Source organism: Euprymna scolopes, chromosome 42, assembly GCF_053919585.1.
Source record: "Euprymna scolopes isolate OS-2025 chromosome 42, ASM5391958v1, whole genome shotgun sequence".
Taxonomy (NCBI): domain Eukaryota; kingdom Metazoa; phylum Mollusca; class Cephalopoda; order Sepiida; family Sepiolidae; genus Euprymna; species Euprymna scolopes.
The window spans coordinates 3,086,990-3,102,500 of NC_136523.1; positions in this window are offsets into that span (position 1 = coordinate 3,086,990).

A 15,511-nucleotide genomic window follows, 5' to 3' on the forward strand; every position below is an offset into this window, starting at 1 on the left:
TTGGTGTCTGTAGATTTATTTATACTTTGAACTTTCGACAAACACTAGTCATCTTCTGGATTTAATTTGGAGTTTGTGGTATTTACTCTGACTTGCGAAATTTTATCACAATTTATATATATATATATATATATATATATATATATATATATATATATATATATATATAGTATAAAACAGAGTATATCATGAAATTAAATGTCGTGGAGTCAGAATGTATGAAAGACAAAGAGGAAAAACAATTGATCATCCGAGTAAATAAAAGTAAAAAAAAAGAGAGGTGGCCGGTTTCGTTTTATTTCTTCATGCGTTTAATTGTTTTTTCTTTCTGTCTTTTATACACGCAAAAGCAGGCGCATATATATATATATATATATATATATATATATATATATATATATATATATATATATATATATATATGCGCTTTATTTTTTTTATTACCGTATCTTTCTGGTAAGTTTCATTATTGTTTCGGCTATACGGCCGTTTTTTTTTTTGCCGTCTGTAGCGTCCTCAGACTTTTACAGAAATGTTAACTATATTGGGATGAAAGAGTGGAAGAGTGAATAAGATCAGGGGTGGGGTTTATATATATATATATATATATATATATATATATATATATATATATATTCAAAAAGTAAGAAGTGAATATGATGCATAAAAAATCATTTATTTTATAATAATTCAACATCAAGTGTACACTCCTTTCTGACATGATATAGACATATAAATCAGCACCCACTTTTATTGGCTGTGTAATCTTTATATATCAACACTACAACGTTGATATCTAAAGATTATACAGCCAATACAATGTATAGGCTATAAAGAAGGAAATAGTTTTTCTACTCAGAGAAAGTTTTATATAGACTTTATCAAGAAATATTTTTTAAATACAACATTAACCTTAAGATATTAAAAGATTATACAACAAATCAACATTATAGGTTAAAAATGAGTAAAAATAATCTACACAGGGAAATGTTGTATTAGACAAGGCAAATTTTATTAAAGCAAAGTGTTACAATAATTTTTATATTTCAAGTACGAAAAAAAAAGTGGAAAACGAAGAGACTTTTCTCATGAGTAATGGACATGGTGTTCCGACGAGATAGAGATATGAAAAGGAACAAACTAACGCTTTGTTTTTACTGTAAGACTTTTTTTTGTTAAAAAAACATTGAAGAATGAAAAATACCAGTCCAATATTTTCACAACAACTTTAATTTCAAATATTTCAATCCCTTTCACAACAACTTTAATTTCAAATATTTCAATCCCTTTCACAACAACTTTAATTTCAAATATTTCAATCCTTTTCACAACAACTTTAATTTCAAATATTTCAATCCTTTTCACAACAACTTTAATTTCAAATATTTCAATCCCTTTCACAACAACTTTAATTTCAAATATTTCAATCCCTTTCACAACAACTTTAATTTCAAATATTTCAATCCCTTTCACAACAACTTTAATTTCAAATATTTCAATCCTTTTCGCAACAACTTTAATTTCAAATATTTCAATCCTTTTCACAACAACTTTAATTTCAAATATTTCAACGAGATTTTTGTTCTGAAATAGAACGAAGTAATCCTTTTTCCAACAAATATATTTTCAAATATTTTACTGGTATTTTATTTTCGTAAACCTGTTCATCCAGAAGGAGTTATGCAAAAAAAAGACGTTGCTGGGCTTATAACCTTGTTTGTTTGGGTTTATATATATATATATATATATATATATATATATATATATATATATGATTGTTGAGCTGGATTAAATCCGACGATATGAAATAAAATGGAGGTGGAAGGACCTGGATACTCAACGTTTCGCCCGATTTATGCGGGCTTCTTCAAGAGGGATGGTCATTCAATGTATGGTACTTAAATATACGTGTATTGCTAATATATGACCATCCTCTTGAAGAAGCCCGCATAAATCGGGCGAAACGTTGAGTATCCAGGTCCTTCCACCTCCATTTTATTTCATATATATATATATATATATATGTGTGTGTGTGTGTGTGTGTGTGTGTGTGTGTGTGTATATAGAGAGAGAGATAGAAAGAGAGAGAGAAAGAGAGAGAGAGAGAAAGAGAGAGAGAGAGAGACAGATATTCATATGTACAATCTAATGTTCCAACTGTACGTGCTCTTAAATGAAACAACAAAATCTACAAAAATAAAAAAGCAGTTAAATTGGAAGATGTTAGTGAATCCTGCAAGTGAGAGATTATTCATTAGAAAATAGTACTTTAGGCCCGACAGAGCTCATATATTATACATTGGAAAAATGCGATATATATCACATAATCATTGTTTTGTAAATATATTTCATAAATACGACATCAACAAAATATGTATATATGTTTCAGAAATCTTTATCTAAAAAAAATCTCTTCGCTAGAAGATGATTACAGAAAAGAACTCAACATTATTTCGTTATAGGTTCATGTACAAATTTGTAATAAAAAACACATTAAATCAAAACGTCCCTATCAATATTAAGAAATAGTATCGACTTGAATATTCTATCATAGATTTATGTACAGGGTGGTCAAAAAGTCAGGTAACATTTTAAAGAAAAACGATATTAGCAATACACGTATATTTAAGTACCATACATTGAAATATAAAATGAAACAAACATGAAATATGTTTATTTTGTTAATTGTCGTCCATTTCTCTCTATCAATCGCTGGAAGCGATTAACCACTGATTGTGTAACACGTGTAATCATGTCAGCTGATATCCGCGCAATCTCCTCTTCAATAAATAACTTTAAAGACGCTATTGTATCAGGCTTCTTGCCATAAACGCTATCATTTACATAGCCCCAAAGCCAGAAATCAGGAGGGGTAAGTTTATATATTACACTCAAATATTTAAACAAATAATATTAAACGAATAGAGATTATAATGGATCATATTGTTTTTTTCTACCTTTAACATGTTACCTGACATTTTGACCACCCTGTAGTTGTATATGGAAGCAAAGTTTAGAGATAAAAGTTGATCTTTTTAAAAACTAGCATTTCAGCCGGTGTTGTGGGTGTATGTTAAGGAAAAAAACAAAAAAAACAAAAAAAAAAAAACAAAAGCGGTCAATTTTTTTTAAAACTTTGACCCCTATTATGACCCCTTAACATTTATTGTTTTGGGCTCACATCAAATTATTAAGTTAGATCCATGTCCAAGGAACCTATATCTAAAATTTCGAGTGTTTAGACCCAAATTGGCGGAGGAGTTTGGTAGAGTTCTCAAAGGTCAAATCGTTGAACTTTGGCCCTTTAACAGACAAATTTCTGGCCGAAAACCGATTACAAAGATTTTTCTAAATCTCAGTATTCTGTATATAAAATTTCGAGTCTGTAGACTTAAAATTGACAGAGTTATTGTGTAGGGAAATATACGCAGACACACAGACAGACAGACACTTTCACTTTCATTTATATATAGACACATAAGCATATATATATATATATATATATATATTAACGAAGAATTGATAGAGTAAAATTTTTAGGTGAAAAATGCATTAGTCGATTGATTGATGAGAGAGCGATACTAAACTTCTTCATATCTGGACTTTTTTGAAGTACGAATCTGACCCGAAACCGAGATTTTGTTTTCAGCCAGCATTGTAGTTTCTTCCTTCCATACGTGATACTTAGTATACTTTTGGCTAGCCTATTTGAAATCCAGGGTATTTAGCGCTGTGGTGGGAGTTTCTTTCAGACTTGGTTTAAATGATTCTACTATCCTCAATATTTATATCATTACAATTAGCTCCTTCCATACAGAAGTTTTATACCTTGTCTGGAACGAATTTCGTAAAAACAAAACAAAAACAAACAAGTGTCATACGTATGGTCACATTGCTTTTATATAATGTCACTTTCAAATAAACATAATAAACACTGCACAGACACACGCAATTGAGCCTTCTTTGAACGTTTGTCTTATACACACACACACACACACACACACAAACACACACGACGATATCAAAACATCGTTAAACTCACTACTCGTTCAAGCAGCCGCCAATAGCGTAATGGTTAGAAGCCTTGACTGCCGTATAAACGGTCGGGTTTCAATCCTGGCTTGAGGTAGTTGCCTGTCTAGCCGCACTGATGAGCTGTGAAACAGCGAAACAGTACTGTATGTGGATGACTATATATATATATATATATATATATATATATATATATATAGGATGTGTCTTCAAGAATTTTCCAGACTTTTTTCGCATGATATATGGTTTATTGATAGTACACAAATGAAACTGTAGTCATCTTCGAGATAACCTCCTCCGGCTGCAATGCATTTGTTATACAGTTCCAGTAACTTCTGGAAGGCCTTTGGAAGTCCCCTTGTGTGAGTATGTTAATGAGCCTCGTCACAGCTTTTTTTTATCTCCTCAATTGTCTCATAATGACAACTTACAAGGTTTTCCTTGAACTTAGGAAATAAGTCAAAAGTCGTAAGGAGCGAGGTCTAGACTATAGGAAGGGAGAGGAAGTATCTTGAAGCTCATCTTGGTCAAAAAAGTCTGTGATAAGAAATAGAAGTGTGAACTGGTGCATTGTCCTGGTGGAAATGCTACTGACCTGATTTGAAGAGTGCTGACCTCTTTCGACAGAATCGCTTCCTAAACTCCCTTAAAACCTCAACATATTCCTTGTTGACTGTGCTGGCAAAAAAGGTATCATCTCGCTTTGGGTGCGAGAGGTCCCGGGTTCAAATCCCGGACGAGCCTGATGTCTTACAATTTTTCATTATGATCGTAGCAAACCCCATATTTTTTGATGATATTTATAAAGAAACTTTGTGAATTGACTTGTTTTACATGAATTAAATGGACTTACTATATATATATATCTGTATATTAAAAATTTCTGGGTGGATTTTCCTTGTCTAAATTTTTTGAGAGAGCCAGTATGCTTCTACTTGGAACTTCGTCTCTTGATCTCTGGATCATAGCAGTAGATCTAGCTTTCATCACAGGTCATCAGAACTGTGGGGACTGAATTGATCAGCTCGACGATTTTCCTGTTGTCATGACAATGTCTTTCTTTCTGATCTTTTCTGAGCACCGTTGGGATAAACTTCGCGCAAATCTTTCGCATCTTTAGTTCTTTGCGAATAACTGCATACAGTTCCCACACTGACAACAAACTGCACTTATTGCTCCAATAGACATACGCCGGTCATTATCCATGAATTTCTTTATTTCGTTAATAAACTCTGGTGCTCTGAGTTTCTCCCTTCTCCCACACCTCTTTTCATACCTTATAGACTCTTGCCTTCCTTGAATCTCTTATGCTACTCAAAAACTGACTCTCGATTCATGCAAGATGGTCCAAAAGCAGTCAGAAGCATTTCATACGTCTCTGTGACATTTTTGCCAAATTTTAATCAGAATTTCATTGCATATCGTTTATATAATCTGGAGATACTGCTTAGTGGTAGAGCATTCGACTACAGACGAATTATACCCTGTTCAAGCCCGGTTGTACCTCACTATTCAATTTTCTTTTTTTTTTCTCATTAATGAGACCAATTTACGATAAAAGAAAAGCTACCAGTTAAAAGCGCCGCTAATCATTTTTCTTTAGCATATTTTAAAACTAAACACAGAGCAGTAATGATTTTTCAGGACATTCATCGTAAAGCCGAAATATCAGCTGACGTGATATTGTAAACAGACACAGACGGAATTTGATGAACGATTGAGACAGCATAAACTTTATTTTTTGCTCTGCCCACATCCACATTTTCGCATTTAATCATTATATCGCACGCGTACATACACATAGGCATACTCATATATGTGTGTATGCGTGTGTGTATGCGTGTTGTGTAAGGAGTTGTGTTTGTCAATGTTTTTAAGAAATACACGATTACAATTTATAACTGAAATTTTTGAAATCTTTTGCTATTATCATTGTTCTTTTTATCTTGTCCCATGCCCTAAGGTGTTTTCGTCAGAAATAGCAATAAATGTTATACCTTTCAACACAACTTTTACACCTACACATAATGCTCCAAGCAAACTACAGTCCTTCTCATATATATATAGGCATATATATATATATATATATAGGCATATATATATGTATAGGCATCCTGATACAGTAATGTTTCGCTGTATCAAAGCTCATCAGTGCGGCTAGACAGGCAACTACCTCAAACTTGGATCGAAACGCGACCACTCGTACGACAGTCAAGACTTTGGACCATTACGCTAATCAGCAGCTGCTATGCGGGTAGTGAATTAACGATGCTTTTACATCGTCCGAATACCTAAGCTCGATTTGGATACAGAAAGAGCATCGCTATATACACTAATGGTATATCGTGTATCACTTCCCAATATGCTCAACTCAAGATAAGGAGCATTATATATATATATATATATATATATATATATATATATATATATATATATATATATATATATATATCTTACTTATCAATATAAAGTAAGTTAGTATAAATTAGGATTAATACTTACAATGCTCCCCCACGGGACAGACACCAGGGTCGTTTTTTTAAGGTGGAGAAAAGAACCAAAATAAAATTAGCAGAATGAGATCGTACATTGTCATGTATAAAAATCATCTGAAAGCGACGTTACAATGGTAGGTCATCTAGCCGTGACGACAAATAATTATCCAAAAAGGCCGTGTACACATTTACAACCTCTGGCGCTTGGAATGGTCCAACCAACATCCCACACTTATCCTTGTTGGCGATGAACTCTGTAACGGGTCAGAGTTCCGTTCAGATTTCAAACTTTGATCCATCTATCCGGACAGTCAAGAGTAATATGGGCGTCATCCCTAAATAGGGGCTGTTGGAAATCCATTTTCATGTAATTCTGTGTCCACGCCATTCGTTTTCCCTATGTTGTTTACTCGGTTGATTTCCCTACGAATTTTCCGGATATCTAAAACGTATATTCTGATGCCCTTATTTTTCTGGATCTGGTGTTCGGGTTGTTCAAACATGCAGCAAAGTTTTTTGGGATCCTATTTCAGATCTGTGACTAAATTTTTTATCCTTTGCTTTTCGATAACCTTTAATCAGCTGGTTTTTTGGGGCATTTTAAGAGATAAAGCAATAAAGTGATGGCCAGTAAAATCTCTTTGATAAAAAATACCATAACTTCGTGAAAATAACATGAATTTCAGTTACATTTTGGGAAATAACTAAACTTAAGGTAACCCTTTGATCGTAAAATTTTCATTTTTTTTGTGACGTATATTTAGGCAATAAAGCGATTGAAAAATTACTGTGCCTGAACATATAAAACTGACAGTGGCTGAATATATAAAAATTACTATGGCTGAATATATAAAAATTACTATGGCTGAATATATAAAAATTACTATGGCTGAATATATAAAAATTACTATGGCTGAATATATAAAAATGACTGTGGCGGAATATATAAAAATTACTATGGCTGAATATATAAAACTGACAGTGGCTGAATATATAAAAATTACTATGGCTGAACATATAAAACTGACAGTGGCTGAATATATAAAAATTACTATGGCTGAATATATAAAACTGACAGTGGCTGAATATATAAAAATTACTATGGCTGAATATATAAAACTGACAGTGGCTGAATATATAAAAATTACTATGGCTGAATATATAAAACTGACAGTGGCTGAATATATAAAAATTACTATGGCTGAACATATAAAACTGACAGTGGCTGAATATATAAAAATTACTATGGCTGAACATATAAAACTGACAGTGGCTGAATATATAAAAATTACTATGGCTGAATATATAAAAATTACTATGGCTGAATATATAAAACTGACAGTGGCTGAATATATAAAAATTACTATGGCTGAATATATAAAAATGACTGTGGCGGAATATATAAAAATTACTATGGCTGAATATATAAAACTGACAGTGGCTGAATATATAAAAATTACTATGGCTGAATATATAAAACTGACAGTGGCTGAATATATAAAAATTACTATGGCTGAACATATAAAACTGACAGTGGCTGAATATATAAAAATTACTATGGCTGAACATATAAAACTGACAGTGGCTGAATATATAAAAATTACTATGGCTGAATATATAAAACTGACAGTGGCTGAATATATAAAAATTACTATGGCTGAACATATAAAAATGACAGTGGCTGAATATATAAAAATTACTATGGCTGAATATATAAAAATGACTGTGGCGGAATATATAAAAATTACTATGGCTGAATATATAAAACTGACAGTGGCGGAATATATAAAAATTACTATGGCTGAACATATAAAACTGACAGTGGCTGAATATATAAAAATTACTATGGCTGAATATATAAAAATGACTGTGGCTGAATATATAAAAATGACTGTGGCGGAATATATAAAAATTACTATGGCTGAATATATAAAACTGACAGTGGCTGAATGTATAAAACTTACTATGGCTGAATATATAAAAATGACTGTGGCGGAATATATAATGCTTATTATGGCTGAATATATAAAGATGACTGTGGCTGAATAAATAATGTCCCCACTCGGAAATTTTATAGCAAGCCCCACTCTCCTCAATGGTTTACTTCCACATGTACAGTTGCCATAGCGTAAAGGCATCACGCGTACCACAGATTTAACCGACATAAATCCAGTTCAAACAGACAGAAGTATATAGAAGTCAGACGTAACTGTAAGAAGGAAATAGCGACAGCTAAGAGAGAATTTACTTAAACCACCCAAAAACGCATCGAATCTCAGAAATTAGGACCCGTGACTTCTGGAAATCTACAATAGTGTAGTAAATAATGGGCAATCAACAAATCCCCCACTATCCAACAATTATGAAGTTGTTTGCTCAGTAACCGAGAAGGGTAACATGCTTGCCAGTCGGTTTGCCTTCAACTCCACACAAGACCCTGCTAACCACCCTCTCCCAGACTTTCCTTTGCGGACAGACGCCACATTTTACGATCTGAAAATCACCCCTTCTCAGGTGCATGCCATTATAAAAAGTCTTGACACTGCAAAAGCATGTGGACCTGATCTCATCCCGGCTGTGTTATTAAAAATGTGCTCCGCCGAAGTAGCGCCAATCCTCTCCAAATTTTACAACAAATGCCTTAATGAATCTTGCTTTTCTGTCTGCTGGAAAACTGCTTCTGTGGTACCAGTTTTAAAGAATTCATGCAAAAGAACTGACCCAGCGAATTACCGCCCCATTAGCCTCCTCCCACTTTTTGCCAAAATATTGGAGTCCATAATTAACCAAGCTCTAGTCCATCACCTTACAGATGCTAAACTTCTTACCGACCAACAATACGGATTTAGGCAAGCCCGTTCCACAGCAGACATTCTAACTGTAATCTCTGAGCGTATATACTATTCACTTGACAAAGCAGGGGAGGGTAGAGCAGTAGCTCTAGATATATCTAAGGTTTTTGACAGTGTATGGCGCGAAGGTCTTCTCAGGAAAATCAGATCATACGGTATCACTGGAAGAATACTTAACATAATTAAATCCTTCTTAGATAAGAGAAAAATCCAAGTTGTCCTCGATGGCCGTACATCTAAACAATATGATATAAATGCGGGAGTGCATCAAGGGTCTATCCTTTGATCTCTATTATTCTTAATATTCATAAATGACCTACCTGACTAAATTGTCTGTGAGATGGGTATATATGCTGATGACACCACGCTCTATAACAGAAACGACAGGAAAAAAATGAACACATATCTAAAGAAATGGCAGAAACACTAGAGAATGACCTCCAATCTGTAGTGGAATGGGGACAAAAATGGATGATCACATTCAATGCTGCCAAGACTAACCTTTTTTCATTCAATAACTACAAGAAACCTTCTCTACTACCAATAGCAATGGCAAAAGACTCTTTACCTGAAAGCACATCTTTTAAAGTTCTCAGCCTAACGTTCACAGGAAACATGAATTGGAACAATTACATTGAGAACATTGCCAGGACCGCTGCGAAAAAAGTAGGTTCTCTCTACCGTGCTAGAAAGCTACTGACCCCTGGAAGTATCCTGTACCTCTATAAGCCACCATTCGCCCATGTATTGAGTATTGTTGTCATATTTGGGCCGATGCATCTGCTACTAGTCTCTCACTCCTAGACAAGGTTCAAAAGAAAGTCGCCAACCTAATAGCTCCTGAACTATCATCCAAGCTTCAGCCTCTGTCCGATCGACGCAATGTAGCATCTCTCTGCCTGTTCTACAAGTACTTTAACGGCGTATGTTCCGACGAGCTGCAAGCACTTGTACCGCCTCTACGTAAAGACTCCCGACAAACCCGACAAGCATTACAATCCCACCCCTTCACAGTAGAGACCCCTAGATGTAAGAGAGCCTTCTATTCCAGTAGTTTCTTCCCCAGAACGCTAGACTTTGGAACTCTCTGCCAGGTTCCTGCTTCCCCAACTGTATGACATGCAGAAGTTCAAGTGTAACGTGAACCGACATCTTGCTGCCCAACTCCCCACCTAGTACCCCTGTAGCCTGTGCCCCTAATAGTAGCCACCTACATCAAAGTGGCAATGTGCCTTGTTTGGGGTGAAAATGTAATTTTAAAAAAATAATAAAAAATAAAAATTACTGTGGCTTTTTTTTACGCGGTGGTAATCACCGCGTAAAAAAGCCACAGTGATTTTTATTTTTTATTTATCAAAGGCCAGAAGCCACTTTATTTACTTTATTTACTTATCAAGGGCCAGAAGCCACTCAGGGATAAGGGTTATTGCAAGTACAGTACGTTAGTGTGGAGATTTGATGAAGTGTTTACTTAAGGGGGCGGTTCATTAGGAATTTGTTAATGTTGGACTTGAATACATCCAAGTTGTAGTCAGGTGGGAAGCAGACAGACGGAACAGAGTTCCACAGGCGTGCAGTTCTAAGAAAGAAGCTTTGTTCATGGAATCCACGTTTTGATTTAGGCACAGATAAAGAGTGGGGGAAATTTTTCACAGTGGATTCAGCTAGACGGGTGTTTTTCGTGAAAGATTGGCGAGGGGAGACCAGAGATTGGAGTTCAGGCGAGTTCCTACCATGGAAATAATGATAAAACAAGGATAGGCTCGCAACGTCTCTTCGGTGGGAGAGAGGTTGCAGGGTAGAGAAAAGGGCATCCCCCACTAAGCCACGAAGTCTATTTTGTACTCTGTCAAGGCAGCATAGGCTGTTTTTAGCAGCTCCTGTCCAGATATGGCAGCAGTATTCCATCCTTGGACGTACTTGGCTTTTATATAGATAGAGAATTGCATCAGTAGTGAGATATCTTCTGGAGCGGTAGAAGGATCCCACCATCTTTCCAGTGACCTTGGCAAAAGACCTGATGTACGTGTTCCATTTCAGATCAGGAGTAAAGGTCAAGCCCAGAAGCTTGTCAAAACACGGGGCTTCTCCTAGACGAGAGCCATCCATTTCAATCAATGCCAGATGGGGATCAGAGCGTTCATGATGTAAGGATAGAAGTTTGGTTTTAGATGTATTAAAGGTAACCAGCAACGTCTTCCCAACTGAACAACGCGCTCGAGATCAGAGGAGAGAGAATCAGAGAGAACTTTGTCATTTACAGCCTTTGTTGTTTTGCGGTAGATGGTCGTGTCATCAGCATAGATGTCAACGAATGATTTAAGTATGTGTTTAGGGAGGTCATTGACGTAGATCAGGAAGAGAGTTCGGCCCAGGATTGAACCTTGAGAAACTCCAACATTAATACTGCAGGCCTCTTATGAGCCTATCGGAGAGAAATGAATATATAAAAATGACTGTGGCTGAATCTCAGCTCAGGTAATCCGACGAGAACCGGCGTGTCAACATGATTATACCATATTTTCAAGGAAAAGCAGAAATTTAATAATGATAAAATATCTAAATAAAAAAAATACAAATAAAAAATGTGAATAATTTTGTATCTTTTTTCTTTATGTTTCTATTGTTTTTTTGTTTTTTGTTTTTGTTTCTATTGTTTTGTATCTTTTTTTTTTTTTTTTTTTTGTTTCTATTCTTTTGTCCATTTTAGAAACATAAAAGATGTGCAATGAGGCCAATATTGTCCTCATTTGCTGGGAATTATTTGATTTGTGTATAAATAAGAAAATACACGAGAAAGACCAACAATAACTTGTAACTTTTTCGCCGTGTGTGAATAAAAGAAAGATGAATAAAAATGGTGATTTGTTTTTGAATTTCGTGTTGGATCTTAGAGAAGATATTATTAAACGCAACACGCTGAAGGGGCAACAGTGATACAAATGATTATATAAAAAATATTTGGTTTATAAAATGGGAATGCGACTAAAATGAAGCAAGAAAAGGAAAACAAGTTAAGAAGCGGCTTATGATAATATTTGGTGGTTTGGAGAAAATATAATTTTCAGTTGTAACAAAGATTAAAATAATAGACTCTGAAATGCATCATGTTCCGGTTTTTTTTTCATAAATATGGGGACTAAAGCAACTCGGAAAGTCATAACATGACTATGATAAATGGTAACGATTCTATCTGGATTAATTAAAGTCATTAGGAATTTAAAATCAACTCAAAAGAGTACTTTCATTTTGTAGAATTTGGGCGCCCATTTGGATACAATCATATGAAATGATAACTTCTTTAACAAGAAGCAGGAGGCTGTTTAAAATGGTTTACACTGTGTAATTACTTTCTTAGGCCAGATTAAATTGTAGAAGTAGCGACATACTCTGATCGGAGTTTATGTTATTGCCACAATCGAGAATTATAAAAATGTGGTTATTTGCACATTTGGGATTACATAGAAATATTAAATATCTGGGGTGGAAAATTTCATCTATGACGTGACCATATATTTAATGGACGGATTACATCTGCTGCTATAAGCTATAGACTGCTGCTATAAGATATAAATGTATACGAGATGTGGTAGGATGGCGTACGTTGGCCTACTATTTTCACAAAATTAGATCTAGAACATGGTTAGAAATAATACGAATAAACTGGACATTTAGGTCGTTAACTTTACATGAGTGCTATATGCCAAATTGATGGTTAAATATTATTAAATCTGTGCTAATATTTGCAGTAAATACGAATTCATATTAATCCATATTAATCTCCAACTATGCATCGAAGGAATGACATAATACCTGGTTTGTAGAATAATTAAATATCAAAAGTCAATACAAAAGTTCAGCTAGATCAGCCCAGTAGTTTTCGAAGTGGAGAGAAAATCAAAGAGACTTTGGCCGTCTCCCGTCTTAGACGTGTTGCCATAGATGGTAGTGTCGTCTTCAGTTATGTCCACGAATTATCTAAGAATATGACTTGGGAGAGGTTCATAAAAAATTGCAGTTAGAGCGGCACTATAGTTTCTGAGATAAAATGGAACGGACAGACAAATTCAGATAAATAAGATACATATTCGTTAATCATGCATTATAGGGGAAATAGTATTTACTACGGGCGTTAAGTATAGTTGAAAAATGATCAATTGAAAAATGAAATGAGACAATTGATTATAATTTTAAAGGGTTTTATTGTGGTGGAATTTATATGGATTTGCCGTTATTCTTAAACTAAATGATTAAGTGAATTAAGCAATTCCTAATGTAAACCGCGAATTGTGTAGAAACGGAAAGCTATCTAGCTTCATCCACAAAGGAATAGATGATGAGTTTTATTTTTTTCAATCTTCTATTAACTACTAGGGTCAGTAAAATGCAAGCCATTGGTCATATGTCCTAATGTTTAAGATATAAAAATAGCAAGATATAATAGCTTTGCACGGCCGTAAAATACACTTTCATATGATAAATATGATTTATGCCGATTTCTTATTTATAAATATAGAGTCAAATCTCCATCGACTATTACATTGTATCAAATACATAGTGATTTCGAAAATAAAACGAATAACTTTATATAAATTTCCAGCCTTATTGCTTAAAGGCTGGACCACGCCGGTACGCATACAAATTGTTCAAAAATATCATTAACTAGCGGGGGTACCCGGCGTTGCCCGAGTGTTTGTTTCCGGGACGGGGGGGGTTTAAAAAATGTTATGGTAGGTAAGTAGGAAGGATCAAACCCGGAGTCATGAGTAAAAGTAGGAAAATAGTGTGAAAAAAAAAAAACAAAACAAAAAAACATCTGCAACGTTAACAGTTCGGCCACCAAGAAAAGTCCATTCCAGTTGTTTAGGAAAAAAAAAAAAAAACGACTACGGTAGGTCGGCGCGAACGTGAAAATATAATGTGAATTGTCCAGCACGCTAACCACTACTCCATAGAGCACTGCAGCTTAGTTTAGTGATTTTAAATAACTTCACATGAAAGAACTACGAAGCCAAACCGGTGTTCTCTTCTCAACTGTTCCTTGTGAACGATCCCCAAACGGTGTTAAGTGGTGGCAGGGGGAGGAGGAATTTATTAGAGAGAAAATATTTTACCACTTCCATTGATCTTAACCGATTTTGGCCGTGACTTCTCAGCAGAAAAAGTATAGAAATCTAAGATTATCGAGGAATTTGAGAAATAATAAGCCTATAACACACCTCAGATATTGTTCTGCCGTTTGTGCATATTATATTTGCATGAAATATCTTGATTTTTAATCCTATTAAGGTCAAAATCAGACGGGAAAAAATGAGTTCATTTTATTTATATAGAGAATAGAGAAGAGAAGAGATAAGCCTATAATTGTAGATTTCTGTATGCAAACAGGTCTACTACACCTGCCACTGTTTTGCTTTAATTTTGACCACTTAAGAATTTATTTGCTGACAAATCGAAATGCCCTAAATATAAAATATCAACTCTCTAGTCGAAATATTTAGAAAGAAATTTGGTAGTGACTTTTCGCACACACTGACAAGAGGTAGGGAAAGCTAGTGTTTTCTCTCCCCGGTCTTTCCATTCCTCGTTGACCTTCGCTGACGATTATTTGTGGTGGGGCCAATTTACGCTGACACTACAACCCCCTTCCGGTGGAGGGGTAACTTGCCATTATATAGTTTGAGTTTTCATGATTCCCTGTGAGTTTTCCTTATGTTCTACACCTGTAGTAGTTTCTATATGTCCGGATTATGTATATTATACCACATTCAAGAATTTTCGGTGCTAATGCACTTACTGATCCGCGTTATTTTTTAAAATCGTATTTCCAAGCTTAATTAAAATTTTATGGTATGTTTTTTATTCAATTGTAAGGTTAAAGTACAGATTACGTACAAAACACCCTCCCCTCCCATTTTAAATAATAACGTTATTATTTCAGCACGGATCAATAAGTGCATGAGTAGTCGATTTTCTTTAATATGTCAGTCGTTTTCGTTATTTTTATATTTCTATATCATCTCAGCCATTCTTCTCATTCTAGTCATTCTCATTCTTTTTTCAAAGTTTTTCGCGATTGTTCCTAATTATTATAAGTGATGTTATCTTAACATTCTTCATCTTCTATATCCC